Source organism: Sminthopsis crassicaudata, chromosome 1 (assembly GCF_048593235.1).
Source record: "Sminthopsis crassicaudata isolate SCR6 chromosome 1, ASM4859323v1, whole genome shotgun sequence".
Lineage (NCBI taxonomy): Eukaryota > Metazoa > Chordata > Mammalia > Dasyuromorphia > Dasyuridae > Sminthopsis > Sminthopsis crassicaudata.
This window is the reverse complement of record NC_133617.1, coordinates 445006877-445025094: the sequence shown is the minus strand read 5'-3', so window position 1 is coordinate 445025094 and position 18218 is coordinate 445006877.

Below are 18218 nucleotides of genomic sequence, written 5' to 3'. Positions count from 1 at the left end.
AAACTATTACATACTCTGGGCCTCATGCCATATGCATCGTATTTGCCATTTATAGCTCTTACCTACTGGGGTCAAGGAATAGATCATTTTCCTTACTTCTAATTGGTGCCATTTACAGTACAGTATACTGAAAGCTTTGGAATTTTTTTTCTTTGAGGGGGAGCAACACAGATGGTGTTGTTAAATATTTAAGGTATTTTGGAGAATAGATTGATCCCAACTCAGGAGAAAACTGGTCACTTTGTTTTAAATGCTTTGACCATTGAAGTTCTAAGTTAGAAACATCCTTTAGTGACTTATTAATATATACATGAGATATTGAAGGTCTAAGCTTCAACATCCTGCCTTGCCTCATAATAAAGGCTTTTATTAATTACTTTGTAACAGGCTCTCAACCCATCTCGTCTTCCTTGTGCCAGAGCAGAATGCCACAAACTAAGCATAATGCTAAGTGTTAACATCTAATAATTGCAATAAAAACATGTGAAGGATGTTGTATCTATTAAAATATTTAGCTGACTAGAGGTCATGGCCTGGTTGTATGTTGGTCATCGCTTATGACTTCTTATGTGATCATGGTTATTAATTGGAGGGCTATGATTATATTTTATATCTTTCTCTTTCACTTCCTCCCAACAGTTGACAAGTTGCAGGACCCATAGGGAAAGATTGATTCTATCCATTAATTTTCTATTAATAGGCCTTGCTTACAAACTTTATGATTTAAAAAAAAAAAAAAAAAAAGCTAGACATCCTGGAGTGGAAGAATGGAATTTTGTCATTTCAATCGATTTTACTTTATTTTTAAAAGTTTTTAAGTTGTAGAGAAGAAGAGACAAAAGATACAAGATACAATGCAAGATATATTTGTGGCCATTATAACATGATAAAGCTATGCTAGCACAGCTCTGTCTCAAAGATAAGAGCAAGCCCATGAGACCAGTTGTGAATTTGTATAGTGCTGAGAGAGTGAAGTCATGTCCAGAGCTGAGCAGTCAAAAATAAGTAGCAATCTTGAAGTTGAAGATTCAGTGTCTAATCTATATTGGGAGAAGTTCCATGATATCCTATAAGATGATGTGAATCTAAGTATCTTAGCTGTTTCTTTTTTTAACTCTGGTTTTTTTGTTTGTTTGTTTGTTTTATTGGGGGGAAGGATGAGGCAATTGTTATTTACAGACAATGGGAAAAAAGTTTGAAACTAAACAGGGGACACCTAGGTGGCTCAGTGGATAGAGCACCAGCCCTGAAGTCAGGAGGACCTGAGTTTAAATCTGATCTTAGACACTTAACACTTCCTAGCTGTGTGACCTTAGGCAAGTCACTTAACCCCAATTGCCTTAGGAAAAAAAAATGATAAAAAGAAAGAAAGAAATTTCTAAACACTAGAGATGCTTTCTTTAATTTAACCCTAATTCACTTTGGATCAGGAGAGAGAATTTTCTTCTGCTAGTTATGGAATCAATCTAACTGGATAAATTTGCACATGCATACATACATCCCATCTTTATCACCATTATCATTCAATCATATCTAGACTAATAATATGCATATTGCTACTTATACAAGGGCCAGAGCCAGAGATAAAGACAAAAAACACGGGTGATTCTCAAGTTTTGGATGGAAAATGAAAGGTGGAAGGTAGTATGCCTGCATTTATCTGCCATTATTGAGTAGGAAGAGGTAGTTAGACTATAGCACCACTGGTGGGTAAGTGTGGTAGTTTATTTTTTAAGGGTGGAATTTATTTATTTATTTATTTTACTTAAGAGCAGAAAACAAATTAGTTTTCCTGGAATTATTTTTGCAGATTGAAAAATGGATTTTACTTTTTACTAATCTGAATTTGGCACACACACTTCTATATCCTTTCTAATTTATTCTATTTGTACACAGATGTTTACAAATTTTATTGTGATTTTACCTCGTCATATTTGATTTTCTGTCATATTCTTTTTAATCAGATTAGCTAAAAGCTTATACACTTTTAAAAAAAACAACTTTTAGTTTTATATATAAATTCTGTATTTTTGTTTCCATTGTATCTATTTCTCCTCTAATTCTTACTATGCCTTCTTTTTCATTTTATTTTGATTATTTGTTGACTTTCTAATTTTTAAAATGCATATTCAGTATACTAATCCTCTTTATTTGTTAACTATTTTAATATTTTATGTTAGTTAAGTTATAAAAGATCAGGTGTATTTACAGAAAATTTGGTATATTGTTTATCATTTTCTTTTAAATAATTGTTTAATAATTAATTTTAATAATAATAATCTTAATAATTGTTCAGGATTAACAATAAATAGTTGTTTAATATTTATTTAATAATACTTTATTCTTTGATCTTATTATTTATGATTTGGCAGGTAAGAAAGTTATGTGAACAGGACAGTATTCTTGCCCTGCCCCAGGGTTTAGGCATGGCATTAGGTAGGACCCAACTCTGACCAGGAGCCTGACTTTCCTCCTGTTGCTCTAAGTATTGCTCCATTGGTATCCAGGGATTTTGCTATATCCTGCAACCTCCATAGCAGCTCAGTCTTGGGATAAGGCCCTAAAAGGGCTTTATATAAGAGGGCTGGGTGACTTCCTAGTGGCTGAGGTCCCAATCTGGCTCATTGGTTTCCCTTACCCCCAGCTGGTGAGAACATCCTGGAATTCTACTTCTTCAAATGAGAATCTGGCCCAGGACAATTTCTTCCTATAGCACGTGCAAAAAAGCAAGCTGGGCTTTATCCATATCAATCTGCTTACCTCCTTCAAGAAGATAAAATATACCCTGCATCTCTCAGCCCTGCACCAGTGTGACAAATGATCTCTGTCCCAGATTAACCTTTGAATTTCTCATAAACCAAATTTCTTCTGATGTGGAAGAACATAGAGCTTAGATTCCCCAAGAAATCTAATGTACCAGGAGCTTCCCTTGCACAAAGGGCTGAGCCCTCAGGCTTCCTGGCAGCTATTAGTAGTCTTTTTGCCTGTGCACTGCAGCCAGGCAAGAAGTTCCCACCAGATGTGCTGGCCTATACAGTCTTCTATGAGCTACTCCACTATCTCTGTGCCCTGGTCCAGTTTGAAAGTATGGCGGCTGCTGGCCAGGTCTTTACCACCTTGCTACAAGACTCCAAATACTTCCATGTGGGAGGCAAGCCAAAAAGGACCATTTCTAGGGTGGGATTGGGATGGAGAGAGGCAACACCACTTTAGCTACCTGTAGCAACTCAGAGACCGTGGGGCTCAAACTATCTCTTTCACTCAGTAATCTGCTGGACCCTTTACACTATGGCACCTTCCTGATCCTTGGACCCCAGTCATTTTCTACCTCTGCTTAAACTCAGTATGAGTATGAGTTGCCCATCCCATGGTTTGATGGACCAAGAAATTTTCATCATTGCATTGGATATAGGCTGTAAGTCTTGAGCCCCCAGAGTTGACCCAATGAGGAAGTAATAAACTCTTAGTTCTTTTCTTCATTCTCCTCGATCTGCTTACTTCACTCTTCATCATATTACATGTCTTTTCAAGTATCTAAGACCCTTTCCTTTATGTCATTTCTTATGGAGCAATCATGTTCTATTATATCATAATTTTTGGGAATTCCCCAATTAATAAGCTACCACTTCATTTCCAGTTCTTTGCTTCAACAGAAAATGCTGTTATAAATATTTTGTACATATGAATCCTTTTCCTCTATCTTTGAGCTCTTTGGGGATATAAACCCTAGAAATGGCATCAGTGAGTCGGAGGGCATGTACAGTTTAGTGACATTGAGGGTGTGGCTCCAAATTGCTTTGCAGAATGATTAGACCAAGTCACATCTCCAGCAACAATGTATAAGTTTGCTGTCTTCTGTTAGTTTCTCCAACAGCTATAATTTTCCATTTTTGTCATCTTTGCTTAGCTGATAGGTATAACTTATTAAGTTGTAAAATATTTATATGGTTATTCACAACTTTTATTTTTTGGAGAATTATTTTGACCATTTATCTATGAATTATTTTTATGGTTTTTAATTAATTTAATCAATGCATATAAACACAATACATTCTTCAAATATATGTACACATACAAATATATATATATGTATCATATACATATAAATATCTATAACATTTCTTGAAGATCTTTTATCAAATAAATTTGTTGTAAAGATTTTCCCCCTATTTACTAGTTTACATTTAATTTTAACTATGATGATTACAAAATTACAAAAAACATGTTCAAGGTTTTTCAGTTTTATATGATCAGAATTGTCCATTTTATTTTCTCTAATCTCTTTCCTTTGTTTAGTCATGAACTTCCTCCATCCATAGTTGTGAAATATATGTCCTACTTTGCTCTTCAAATTTCTTTAAACTTTTAAACATTTGGGTCTTGTGTTCATTTGGTGTTTGTGACACATAACATGAAATAAATGTTGATCTAAATCTATTTTCTGCAGATATTTTTTTCCTAGATATTTTTTCTTCCTAGTAATTTTTGAAGAAAAATGAGTTATTACTATAAGCAGCCAAGTGGCCCAGGGGATAGAGTGCCCAAGCTGGAGTCTGAAAGACTGAATTCAAATCTGGTACTGAGATACTTTCTATTTATGTGACTGTGGGCAAGTCATTTAACCCTGTTTGCCCTAGTTTCCTTATCTGTAAAATGAACTGGAGAAGAAATGGCAAATATCTTTGCCAAGAAAGTCCCAAATGGGGTCACAAAAAGTCGAACATGACTGAAACAACTATACAACAAAAGCTAGAGCGACGGGAGCATATTAAACACTATGCTGCTATGTTTACTTGCTTCTGTCTAATCTGTTCCACTGATCAAGCTTGTTGGATTTTTTTCTTTTAACTAATGCCGAATAACTTTGACGATTACTTCTTTCTTATGTAATTTTGGATCTAGCATTTTTGGAGAAGAAATTTTTTTTATTTTCTGTTTTATTTTTCCTACAGTAAATTGACTTTGATTCAACTGCTTCCCCTTACGTATAATGAATATTAATGTGGTATTGAGGTTTTTTTTATACTAAGCTTGTATAATTTATCTATTAGTCTATATAATTTCATGTTTAAAGTAATATCTATTGATTGTCATGTACATTGTTAGTATGAGTTAAACTGACACTCTTGTGTCATCAAACTTTCATAACCTTGCACTTTTGGAAAATCAGGGAGACCTATTGAGAGGTTATTCCAATAGTCCAAATAATGAAGACCTAGAGGGGTGACTGGGCAAGAGGAGAGAAAAGGACAGATTCCAAAAGTGTTATAAAGGGAAAAATCTTGTGATTCAAGTAGCTTCTATAAATTTTGGCAAATGACAAAGACTCCCTCTAATTTATGCCAAATAGCAAAAATACATAATTATAGCACCAATTGTGAAAAGTTGACCAAGAGACATCCTCACAAAAAATCAGTTAGATGAATATAAAGAAAAGCTTTTCACTTTGAAAAAAATGTAGAAATAATTTTTTATCAATTGGACAAGATATATAATTGAAATTTAAAAAAAAATCAGTTATGATTTTTCAATAAAATTGTATTTCCCATTAGTCTTTCCCAAATAGAGATTTGAAATCTATCACAATTCTACAATTAAATTATAACCCCTGATAGGGGATGCAGTCAACACTTAATCTTTTCTACCAGATAGGAATAATTAAGTGTAACACTCAGTGAGGAAAAATAATTAGTTGAGAGGGAGCTCTCAGATGGCTTGCTTCCTCCCCCTGGTGGCCCTTGATAAGCGCTTCCATAGAAAACGCTACCCTGTTCTCTGCTAGACACGATATTCCCGGCAATTGCCTCTTAGTACTGAAGAGTTTTAGTCTCCCTTTAATATAGCAGGGTGTTCCAAGAACTTTCCCCAAATCATATCTTGTTGTTCCAAAGTTGTATTTTTCATAAAAGACCTACTCCTCTCCATTCAACTAAATTTGTTTTTGACAAATCAGTGTTTGCTTCTGGCAGATATTTATGATCTTAGAGAAAGAAATTGCTTATGTCTGCTGCTTTGTGTAAAGCACTAGGTACTATAGATAATAAAAGACACATCCCTTGCCTCAAAGAATTTATAGTCTAAGAGGAAAAAAATAACAACAAAGAATAGATATTTATGATAGTGACAAATGAATAGATATGATATAACAGAATCTACAATGCCCTTGTCTTAAATTTAAATTCAATAAACATTTGTCAAACATCCAATGTGTAAAGAGCACTGGATCCCAGGTTCCAATTTTTAATTCAAAAAACATTTATTAAACGCTAACTTATGTTAAGCACTGGAAATAGATTCTGAGAATAGATAAAGCATACCCACATGGAGTATATAGTTGTTCAATGATATGACTCAAGCTAGAGGGAAAATTTTGATAACTCAAAATTTTACATCTATATATTGTATTATGTTATAAGTTATATATTATATAAATATATCTCAATATGATATATTAATATATATGCTTATTTTATATATGTGGAGAAACAGAGACAAGAGACATACAGACACATGCATACACAGAAAGAGAGAGAAACACTTTTGGCATTGAGTTGGAAAAAAGATCATTACTGTTTGAAGAGTTTGAGGAAGGCTTCTCAAAGGAAGTTGTATTTGAGCTAAGTTTTTATTTCATATTTATAATAGTTTTATTTTTTTATTATAGCTTTTTATTTACAAGGTATATGCATAGGTAATTTTTTTTAGCATTGACAGTTGCAAAACCTTTAGTTCTAATTTTTCCCCTCCTTCTCCCCTCTCCCTCACCCCAGATTGCCATCCAATACATGTTAAACATGTTAAAGTATATGTTAAATACAATATATGTATACATGTCCATGTAGTTATTTTACTACACAAGAAGAATCGGACTTTGAAATAGTGTACAGTTAACCTGTGAAGAAAATAAAAAATGCAGGCAGACAAAAATAGAGGGATTGAGAATTCTAGGTAGTGGTTCACACTCATTTCCCTGAGTTCTTTTGCTGGGTGTAGCTGGTTCACTTCATTACTGCTCTATTGGAACTGATTTGTTTCATCTCATTGTTGGAGAGGGCCTCGTCCATCAGAATTGATCATCATATAGTATTGTTGTTGAAGTATATAATGATCTCCTGGTCCTGCTCATTTCACTTAAGATCAGTTCATGTAAGTCTCTCCAGGCCTTTCTGTAATCATCCTGTTGGTCATTTCTTACAGAACAATAATAATATTTCATAGAATTCATATACCACAATTTATTCAGTCATTCTCCAATTGAGGGGCATCCACTCAGTTTCCAGTTTCTGGCTACTACAAAGAGGAATGCTACTAACATCCTTGCATATACAGGTCACTTTCCCACTTTAAAAGAGATTTTAAGATCTCTTTGGTATATAAGTCCAGTAGTAACACTGATGGATCAAAGGGTATGCACAGTTTGATAACTTTTTGAGCATAGTTCCAAATTGCTCTCCAGAATGGCTGGATGTATTCACAATTCCACCAACAATGATACATTTATCAGTGTCCCACTTTTCCCACATCCCCTCCAACATTCCACATTGTCTTTCCCTATTATTCTAGCCAATCTGACAGGTGTGTAGTGGTCTCAGAGTTGTTTTAATTTGCATTTCTCTGATTAATAATGACTTGGAGCATCTTTTCATATGGCTAGAAATAGTTTCAATTTCTTCATCTGAGAATTATTTGTTCATATGCTTTAACCATTTATCAATTGGAGAATGGCTTGATTTCTTATAGATTAGAGTCAGTTCTATATATATTTTGGAAATGAGGCCTTTATCAGAACCTTTGACTGTAAAAATGTTTTCCCAGTTTATTGCTCCCCTTCTAATCCTGTCTGCATTAGTTTTGTTTTTACAGAAACTTTTCGATTTGATATAATCAAAATTTTCTATTTTGTGATCCATAATGATCTCTAGTTCTTCTTTGGTCAAAAATTCCTTCCTCCTCCACAGGTCTATCCTATGTTCTTCTAATGCATTTATAATCTCATTTTTTATGCCTAGGTCATGAACCCAGTTTGACCTTATCTTGATGTATGGTGTGAAGTGTGGGTCGATGCCTAGTTTCTGCCATACTAATTTCTAATTTTCCCAGCTGTTTTTGTCAAATAGTGAATTCTTATCCCAAAAACTAGGGTCTTTGGGCTTGTCAAACACTAGATTATTAAAGTTATTGACTATTTTGTCCTTTGAACCTCACCTATTCCACTGATCAACTAGTCTATTTCTTGGCCAATACCAAATTATAATATAATTTTAGATCTGGTACAGCTCTTGTACCTTCATTTGATTTTTTTCCCCATTAGGTTCCTTTGAAATTCTTGACCTTTTGTTTTTCCATATGAACTTTGTGGTTATTTTTCCTAGTCATTAAAATTGTTTTTTGGGAGTCTGATTGGTATAGCACTAAATAAATAGATTAATTTAGGTAGTATTGTCATCTTTATTATATTTGCTCACCCTATCCAAGAGCATTTAATATTTTTCCAATTGGTTAGATCTGACTTTATTTATGTGGAAAGTGTTTTGTAGTTTTGTTCATATAGTTCCTGATTTTCCCTTGGCAGATAGATTCCCAAATATTTTACAGTATTGGTAGTAGCTTTAAATGGAATTTGTCTTTGTAACTCTGTTGGATTTTGTTACTGATATATAAGAATGCTGATGACTTATGTGGGTTTATTTTGTGTCCTGCAACTTTGCTAAAGGTCTGGATTATTTCTAATAGCTTTTTAAGTAGAATCTCTGGGATTCTCCAAGTATACCATCATATCATTAGCAAAAAGTGATAATTTGGTTTCCTCATTACCTACTCTAATTCCTTTAATCTCTTTTTCATCTCTTATTGAGAAAGCTAGCATTTCTGATACAATATTGAATACTAATGGTGATAGTGGGCAACCTTGTTTCACTCCTGATCTTACTGTGAATGGTTCCAGTTTATTCCCATTACATATGATGCTTACTGATGGTTTTAAAATAGATGCTACTGATTATTTTAAGGAAAAGTCCATTTATTGCTATACTCTCAAGTGTTTTTAATAGGAATGGATGTTGGATTTTATCACATACTTTTTCTGCATCTATTGAGATGATCATATAGTTTTTGTTGATTTGATTATTGATATGGTCAATTATACTAATAGTTTTCCTAATATTGAACTAGCCCTGCATTCCTAGTATAAATCCTACTTGATCATGGTGTATTTTCCTGGGGATGATTTTCTGTATCTTTTTGCTAATATTTTATTTTAAGATTTTATCATCAATATTCATTAGGGAGATTGGTCTATAATTTTCTTTCTCTGTTTTCAACCTACCTGGTTTAGGTATCAATACCATGTCTGTGTCATAAAAGGAATTTGGTAGGACTCCTTAATTCCCTATTTTTTCAAATAGTTTGTATAGCATTGGGGCTAATTGTTCTTTAAATGTTTGCAGAATTCACAAGTAAATCCATCTGTTCCTGGGGATTTTTTCTTAGAGAGTTTATTAATAGCTTGTTCCATTTCTTTTTCTGAAATGGCACTATTTAAGCAATTTATTTCTTCCTCTGTTAATCTGGAAAACCTATATTTTGGAGGTAGTCATCCATTTCACTTAGGTTATTAAATTCATTGGCATTAAGTTGGGCAAAGTAACTCCTTATTATTGCTCTAATTTCCTCTTCATTGGTGGAAAGTTCTCTCTTTTCATTTTTATGACTAACAATTTGATTTTCCTCTTTCCTTTTTCTAATCAGATTTACCAAAGGTTTATCTATTTTATTGTTTTTTTCATAGAACCAACTATTAGTTTTATTTATTAATTCAATAGTTGTTTTTTTTTTTACTTTCAATATTATTATTTTCTCCTTTTAATTTTAGAATTTCAAATTTAATATTTGATAGAGGATTTTTAATTTGGCTTTTGATCCAGTTTGTTATCTGCCTCTGATTTATGGGAGAGTTCATCCCATTCACATTTATGATTAAAATTACTAATTCTATATTTCCTGTCATCTTATTATCCCCAGATTATGCTTTTCTATTTCTTACCACTCCTTCTCCCCTTTCCCAATATTAAACTTATGGGCACCACTTCCCCCACACAACTCTCCCTCTTTAGAATCCCCCCTTTGAATCCCTTCCCCTTTCTTGTATTAATTTCCTTTAATTACTATTTTCTTTTTCCTTTTCCTCTCCCACTTTTTAGTGAGGTGAGAGAAATTTCTCTGTAAACCAAATATGTCAATTATTTTCTCTTTGAGCCAAATCTGATGAGAGTAATATTCACACAATGTTCCTCCCCCTCTCTAAATTCCCTCAGATATGATAGGTTTCCTTTATCTCTTCGTGGGATGTAGTTTCCCTCTTTTTATCTTCCCTTTTTCTTTTTTCTGATAGTATCCCCTTTCCATTTCTACTTCCCTTTTTTATGTTATATCAGTAAAATCAAATTATGTATGTACTCTTTATATATATCTAGAACAGAGATATAGTTCTCAAGAGTACTTTTTAACTTTTTCTGCTTCTTTTGAGTCTTATAGTTTGGAGGTCAAATTTTTTTTGTTTAGTTCTGATTTTTTCCTTAGAAACAAATGAAATTCATCTGTTCATTAAATATGGACATCTTCTTCCCTGGAAGAAAATGCTCAGCTTACCTGGGTAATTTATTCTTGGCTGCATTCCAAGTTCTTTTGCCTTTCAGAATTATCAGAGTCCAAGCCCTTTGATTTTTTAATGTGGAAGCAGCTAAATTTTGAGTGATCCTTATTGTGGCTCCTTGGTATTTGAATTTTTTTTTTTTCTGTCTGCTTGTAATATTTTTTCCTTATTCTGATAGTTCTGAAATTTAGCCACAATATTCCATGGAGTTTTTATTTTAGGGTCTTTTTCAGAAGATGTTCAATGAAGTCTTTCAATGCCTATTTTACCTTCTGATTCTATTGCATCTGGGCAGTTCTCTTTGATGATTTCCGGTAAAATACTATCTAGGCTCTTTTTTTATCATAATTTTCAGGAAGTCCAATAATCCTCAAATTATCTCTCCTAGATCTGTTTTCCAGGTCTGTTGTTTTTGCAAGTATTTAACTTTTTTTCTATTTTTTCATTTTTTTGGTTTTGCTTGACTGATTCTTGATGTCTCAACAAATCATTCATTTCTAATTGTTCACTTCTGATTTTTAATGAGTCATTTTCTTCATTAGCTTTTTAAAAAATTCTTTTTGTATATTTCCAATTGAGTTTTTAAATGAGTTTGTTTTTTTTTCCTATGGAATTTTTTTCCATTTCACTAATTTTTTTTTTTTTTAAACAGAGTTATTTTCTTTTTCCAATTCACAAAACCTATTTTATTGGGAGTTATTTATCTTTTCCAATTCACAAAACCTATTTTATTGGGAGTCCTTTACCTTTTCCAATTCACATTTCAGGAAGTTGTTTTTTGTTGTTGTTGTTGTTTGTTTGTTTGTTTGTTTTCCACTTTATTAAATTTTTCTTTTAGTGAGTTATAAGCTTTTTCTGTACTCTCTTGCTTAGCTTCTCTTTCCTTAATCCCCATTTTTCTTCAAGTTCTCTTTTAAGATTTTTTATAATTTCTTCTAGGAGAGCCTATATGCTCCTTTGGAGTTTTATCTGGAGACTATCTTCTAATAGTCTCCTCAGGGTTGAAAACCTGCTCTCTTTCTGTTTAGAAGCTATACTAAATTTTTTTTTTAAAGCCCTTATAGTCTGCCTTCAGGGCAAGAAGGTTACCAGCTTCCTCTGCCAAGCAGGGACAAGATATATGGACAGGACCTAGCTATCCTGAAAACGGGCTGCAAAGAGCGGCTGAGCTGTGGAAGTACTCTGGGAAAAGCTCCGCACCAGAAGTGTCTCTGCCCTGGGTAGCATGGGCTGAGCTGGGGAAGTGCCCTGCTAAGGGCCCCACAGTACAGATTAGCAACTGCCCTGGGGCTAGAGGCTGAGTAGCAAGAGTCACTGCCCCATGCAGAACCCTGCAGTTGGGATTAGCAGTTGCCCTGGGAAGATCCCTCCACCAGAAGTGTCTCTGCCCTGGGGAGTGCAGTTGCACTGTGGAAGTTCTATTGCCCTAGGCAGAGCCCCGCTTCTATGCAGATTAGAGGCTGCCTTGGGCTGAGACCTCCTGCCCTGCAGATTTGTGACTGCCCCAGGCAAAAGCCCCATGCCACAGAATGCGGCTGCACAGTTGTGCTGTGGTCTGTGCTGAGTCACTTCCTGTGCTGTGTGGCTTTAGCCAGATCCTGTTAGATTTTGGTGTTTTTTAGAGTACACTCTACTTCTGGTTTTAATTTCTTTTTGCAACTAAAGCTGAGCATCTAATCTGTGGTAGAATCCTCCCTGTAAATTTTCCAGCCACAGAGACCACCCCCGCCTTGGTCTGCTCATTATGCTAGCCTTTCCTTCTATCTCTCTACTTACTCTGGTCTGCTCCTGCTGCTTAGGACAAACCTTTTCTGGATATCTTCCAGATTATCTTCAGCTGGTAAATTGTTGTACTTCCAATCTTCGTGAATTTTACCAGTCAAACAATATTTTTGGTAATTAGTAGTGAGGGTATGAGTGGAGTTTAGAATGTCGTGTGTGTCATCTCAGCTATCTTGGCTCTGCCTCCCTGATCTAAGTTTTTTTAAAAATAGGTAAGACTTCAACACTTAAAGAAGAATAGTGGTATTCTAGACCTAAGGACTTGACTAGACAGAGGTGAGAAAGTATGGTATTATTTTTTAGAAATCATAGAATCTCAAGAGTTAGAAGAGACCTTGAGTCCATTTCATTAAAATTTTCATTTAAAAAATACCTACATAAAATACTCTTTAAAATATGTCTACATTGTATCTCAAGGCAATGGATTCCACTTTTGAATTGTTTTAGTTATAAGAAATTTTTTCCTGAGATCAAATCTAAATATTCTTCCTTGCAACTTCTCTCTGGACCCAAGCAAAATAAATCTAATTCCTCTTTTACAGTCATCTTTCTTATACAGCTATCCCTAATGCTTGAAGAAGGATAATTTAAGGTGTTAAAAAGAAAGGTTCACATTCAATTATAAAGGGCTTTGGAAGAATGTCAACTCTTCTTGACTTACCCAAAGGAGCCCAAATTTTGCTTATTAGATAATAGTCATTGATTGAAAGATTATGATTAAGGTCAAAGCATATTATCAATAATCATTAAGTACCTACTATGTGTCAGGTACCTTTTTTTTTTTTTTTTTACCACGGGGGATACAAAGAAAGGCAAAAGTCAACCTCTGTTCTCAAGTAGCTCATAGTCTAATTGAAGCAATAATATAGAAACATTATGTAAAAATAATATAGATATAGGACAAATTTCAGGGCACCTCAGAAGAAAGGCACTAAAGTTAAAGACCTGGGAAAGACTTCTTGAAGAAATCAAGATTTTTACTGAGACTTTAAGGAAGCTAAGGAAACTAGTAGGGAAGAAGAGAGGGTCCTTGATGTGTTGAGCAACCTGGGAAGATACCCAAAGTTGGGAGATGGAGTGAGTTGTGTGAAAAATAGCAAAAACATCTGTGTTACTAGATTATAGAAGTTGTAGAGGAGAATTAGGTGTAAGAAAATTAGAAAGATAAGAAGGGACCAAGTATTGAAAGTTTTAAAAAGCTACATGGAGGATTTTTATATTTGATTGTAGAGATAATGAAGAAGTTACTGGAGTCAAATGAGTGTGTGTGTGTGTGTGTGTGTGTGTGTGTGTGTGTGTGTGTGTGTGTGTTATATAATGAGAATTGTGCTTTAGGAGGATCTTTTTGACAGACGAGTAGAGTATTGACTGAAGTATCAAAATAATTAGGTCAGGAAGATCAAACCACAGGTATTGAAAACAGTCCAGGAGTGAGATGACAATAGCCTGTGCCAGAGTAGTATAGTATTAGAGGAAAAAAAGGGGGCAGTTATACAATGGAAGAGAAGTTTTGAAGATAAGAAAAACAGGACTTGAGAAGGGACATATACAAAAGATAGATGTTTTACAGTTTGTAAATAATGGGAAAACAATGGGAGGGCCTCTTAGAATGCTATTTCAATAGTACTGGAAGGTACTAACAGCAATAATGGCTAAAATTTGTACAGTGCTTTAAAGTTTAGGGAGTATTTTACATGCCTAATCTTACTGGGGTCTCACAAAAGCCCTGTAAGTTAAATGCTATTATTATTCTCATTTTATAGAAGAGGAAACTAAGGCTGAGAGAGTTTGTGATCTGTCCTCATTCACACAGATATTAAGTGTCTAAGGGGGATTTCAAACTTGCATCATCCTGATTCCAAGGACGGTATGATGGCAATAATCCTAGAAAAGGGAGGAAAATATTCATAGATCACACATTCAGAAATCATCTAGTCTAACCCAACTAACCTTACAGATGAGGAAACTGAGACCCAGAAAGGTAAATGACTTATAAAGCTGATCATGGTAGATCCTAGGAGTTCTCTTTCCCCCAAAGCAGCTCTCCTTCCATTGCACCATGATGCAGGTGGAATTGCTGGATTTACAAATGAATCAGCTATGAGAGTTCAGGATTATTAAAGAACCAAAGATTACACAGAGATTTTGAATATGCTGTAAGATGGCAGTACTATTTAGGAAGTATTGCTTTTTCTGGGGCAAAAAACAATTAAAGTGGTCAAAGGACACTATTATAGCAGGTAGAAGGTACAAAGGAACAGAATAAGCTCAGATTTAGAAAGGGAAGCCTGGAATGTGGCAATCTCAGAACAGCAATCTGTCCTCTAGTTTAATTAGCAGGAAAGAAGAGTTTTTGCTGGCTAGTAGGTGGGTGAATCTAAGGTGTAAGTATTGCATTTTTCAGACGGTTTTAGTTATAAGGTACACACCATTGCACCCCAGGATGTAAGTTAGTAGTCTGAGAAAAAAAGCTTCAGAAGCTCTACCATTGTTATAGTTCAATTCCCATTCATAGAAATATTCAAAGCTGAAGTTAGAGAAACTTTAAGGCAGAAGAAAAGAAGCTTAGTTTTCAACATATTGAGTTCATGTTATTGACGGTATAAGGTAAATATGTGTTCCATAAGTAGTTGAAGATATAGATATATATAGAGAGAGCATAATATGAGGTCAGGACTGGAGATAGAGACATTGGCATCATCTGCCTGGAGATAATAATGAATACCATGAGAATGGATAAGATTACTAAAGAGATGATGGAGGTTGAAGAAGAGCCAAATCAGATGCTTCAGAATATCCTTTCAAAATATGACAAGAAATTAGAAAAGAAGAAAAAGGAGTAGTTAGAATTAGGATAATTAGGATAGAATTTCTGGCATTGATGTAAAAACAGATGACATTAAAAGCAACAGTCAACAATATTCAGCATCAAGAATCTCATTCTCAGTGAATGTAGAACTAGGTTATCAGACCTCTGATTTCACTGATATAGGGAAGTCTTCAATGACAAACTCTGCCAGTGCTAATTAGTCCCTTCTCTGCAACTTAGAGTCATAAAGAGTTGACTAGAGTACTGAGAGGGTCTGTCATTTGCCTAGAGTCAAACAATCAATATGGCTAAAAGATGAAGTTTAAAGTCAAATCTTCCTGACTCCAAGGCTAGTTCTCTCTCTATTATGACGTCTTGGATCTGGCATTTTCTAGAAACATGATCTTAAGCAAATTTACTTATTTGTAAGGTGGAGGTGGACTAGATGACTTCTAATTAGGATTCTTTCAAGTTCTAGATTTCTACATTTCAATCTTTTTCTCAACCCCACTCTTGCTATATTAAGAGACCCTAATTAACCTTCCTATCTCAAATCTTTGTAAGTCATATTCCACAAAACTGCCAAAGTAATTTTCCAAAAATACCATCAGCTCAGATCATACCAAGTATCACTTCTTTCCCTTCCCCCTGCTTCTTTCCACAAACTCAAAGAACTGCAAAGGATTCCTGTCACCTCTAGAATAATATATAAACAGTCATTTAGAATTCTTTTTTACTTAGCTTCATCCCACCTTTTCAGTTTTACAACACATATCATCCCTTCATATACTATGTACACAAACCAATCTTTTTGCTCATCCTAACATCATAGTCCGTCACTGATTATTGTGTCTTTGCACTACCTATTTCTCATTCTTAGAATATACTTTCCCCTTACCTTTGCTTCTTGGAATCCTGGTGCCATTCAATACTCAATTCAAACAATAGTAAAGTAAAGCCTCTTTTGTCCTACCCCCAGCTAATAGTACCCTTCCTGCTCCTCATTAAATTTATATACATTAGTATACATACATGTAAAATCTCTTACATTAGAATATTAGCTTTTGGGGGACAGAATGTGTTTTGTTTTGTTTTTCTTGCCTTTTTCCCCTTTACTATTCTCAGTGCCTAGTAAATTGTCTGGCAAATAAGAAGTTCTAAATAAATATTTTTTGCTTGATTGAGTGATTGATTGAAGGGAAAAGGAAAAATCATATTATTTTATTTATTTATTTATTTATTTATTTTTGTATTAAATTGTATTTCTTCCTATTAGCAAGCATCTGGTCTCTCTCTTTCCATCCCTGCAGAATAAAAAATAAATAAAAACTCCTGCAACACATACAGAGAATTAATGGTTCTGAGACCATATTTGAACTTGGGTCTTCCTGAATTCAAGGCTGGGCTCTATCCACTGCACCACCTAGCTGCCCCAAATGGTTCTTTTTACAATGTTATTATAGCATAAACTGTTCTCATTCTTACTTCATTTTGCATCAGTTCAAAGTGAAGTTAGAATGATAAATTTGCATTTAAACCCTTCTCTTATATAATAAATATCCCCTTATTCCTCCTACCTTCTTTCCTCTTGTATCTTTCCTTCCCTCTACTTTATTTTCTTTTTCCATTTAATATTGTCACAAATTATATATTATTCCCAAGGCTTTCTTATTTGACTCCCTCTCTAATCCTGTGTTATGATGCTATGGTTCTTAAGAGATGCTTCCATCATTATCCCTTTCAATTAGAATGAAAATACTTCATTTCTCATTGCTTATTTGTATTTGCTTTTTTATATTTTTCTTTATTACTGCATGTTTTTTTTCTTCCCAAAACTTTAGTCTTTTCATCAGGAAGGTTTACATCTAGGATTTCATTTAAAAATCTATTCCCCTCTTTGATTTACAAGATTATATTCAGATTTGCCAAATAGGTTATTCTTAGTTGTAAGTCTTGATTTTTTAAATTTTTGGAATGTTATAGTCCAAGTCCTCCTTTCCTTTATAAAATAACTGCCAATCTTCTGAAGTTTTGGCTGCGTCTTATTGGTATTTAAACTTTGTTTCTTTATAATTGTTTATGGTATATTTTCTTTGGATTTTGGCTATGATATCTCTTAAGAGTTTTGATTTTGGAATTTCACTTTGCCGTCTTGTTCTATAATATGAGCAGTTTTCTTTCATGAATTCTTGAAATATGATATTCAAGTTTCTTTCCCCTTTTATCATGGTTTTATGGTAGTCCAATGATTCTTAAATTATTTCTCCTTAATATATATATTGCTGAGTCAAATGGGGTTGTGACTTGCCCAAGGTCACACAGCTAGAAAATATTAAGTGTCTGAGGCCAGATTTGTACTCAGGTCTTCCTGACTTTAGGGCCAGTGCTTTATCCACTGTGCCATCTAGCTGCCACTCCTTTATATATTTTCCAGGTCAATTGTAATTGATATTAGATGTCTTATATTTTCATTTTTCCCCCATTTTTGATTTTGTTTTAATACTTCTTATCATCTCATTTAATCATTAATTTCCATTTACTACATTTACATTCTATATTACTTGGTATAAAATTCTGGTTGTTCTTCCTACAATACTGTCTTCCATAGTTCTAATTTATTTTTAAATTCCCTTCTCTATCACTATCTTTTCACTTACAATGCTATTGTAAATTCATTTTACAATGCTTAAATAATTTCTTCTAGGAATTCTAACTGAACTTTTGGGAAAGTTATGTTTTTTCTTTGTGGTTTTGCTTGTAAGTATTTTGGAATTTTGCTTTTTTTTAAGTTTTTGTCTTAGACATTCTTGGCCTCATAATAGCACCTTCTCTTTGTCTCTGTCTCTGTCTCTTTCATTCTCTCTCTCTCTCTCTCTCTCTCTCTCTCTCTCTCTCTCTCTCTCTCTCTCTCTCTCTCTCTCTCTCTTTCTCTGTCTTTCTTATATATCTCTCTCCCTCCAAATACATAAATACATA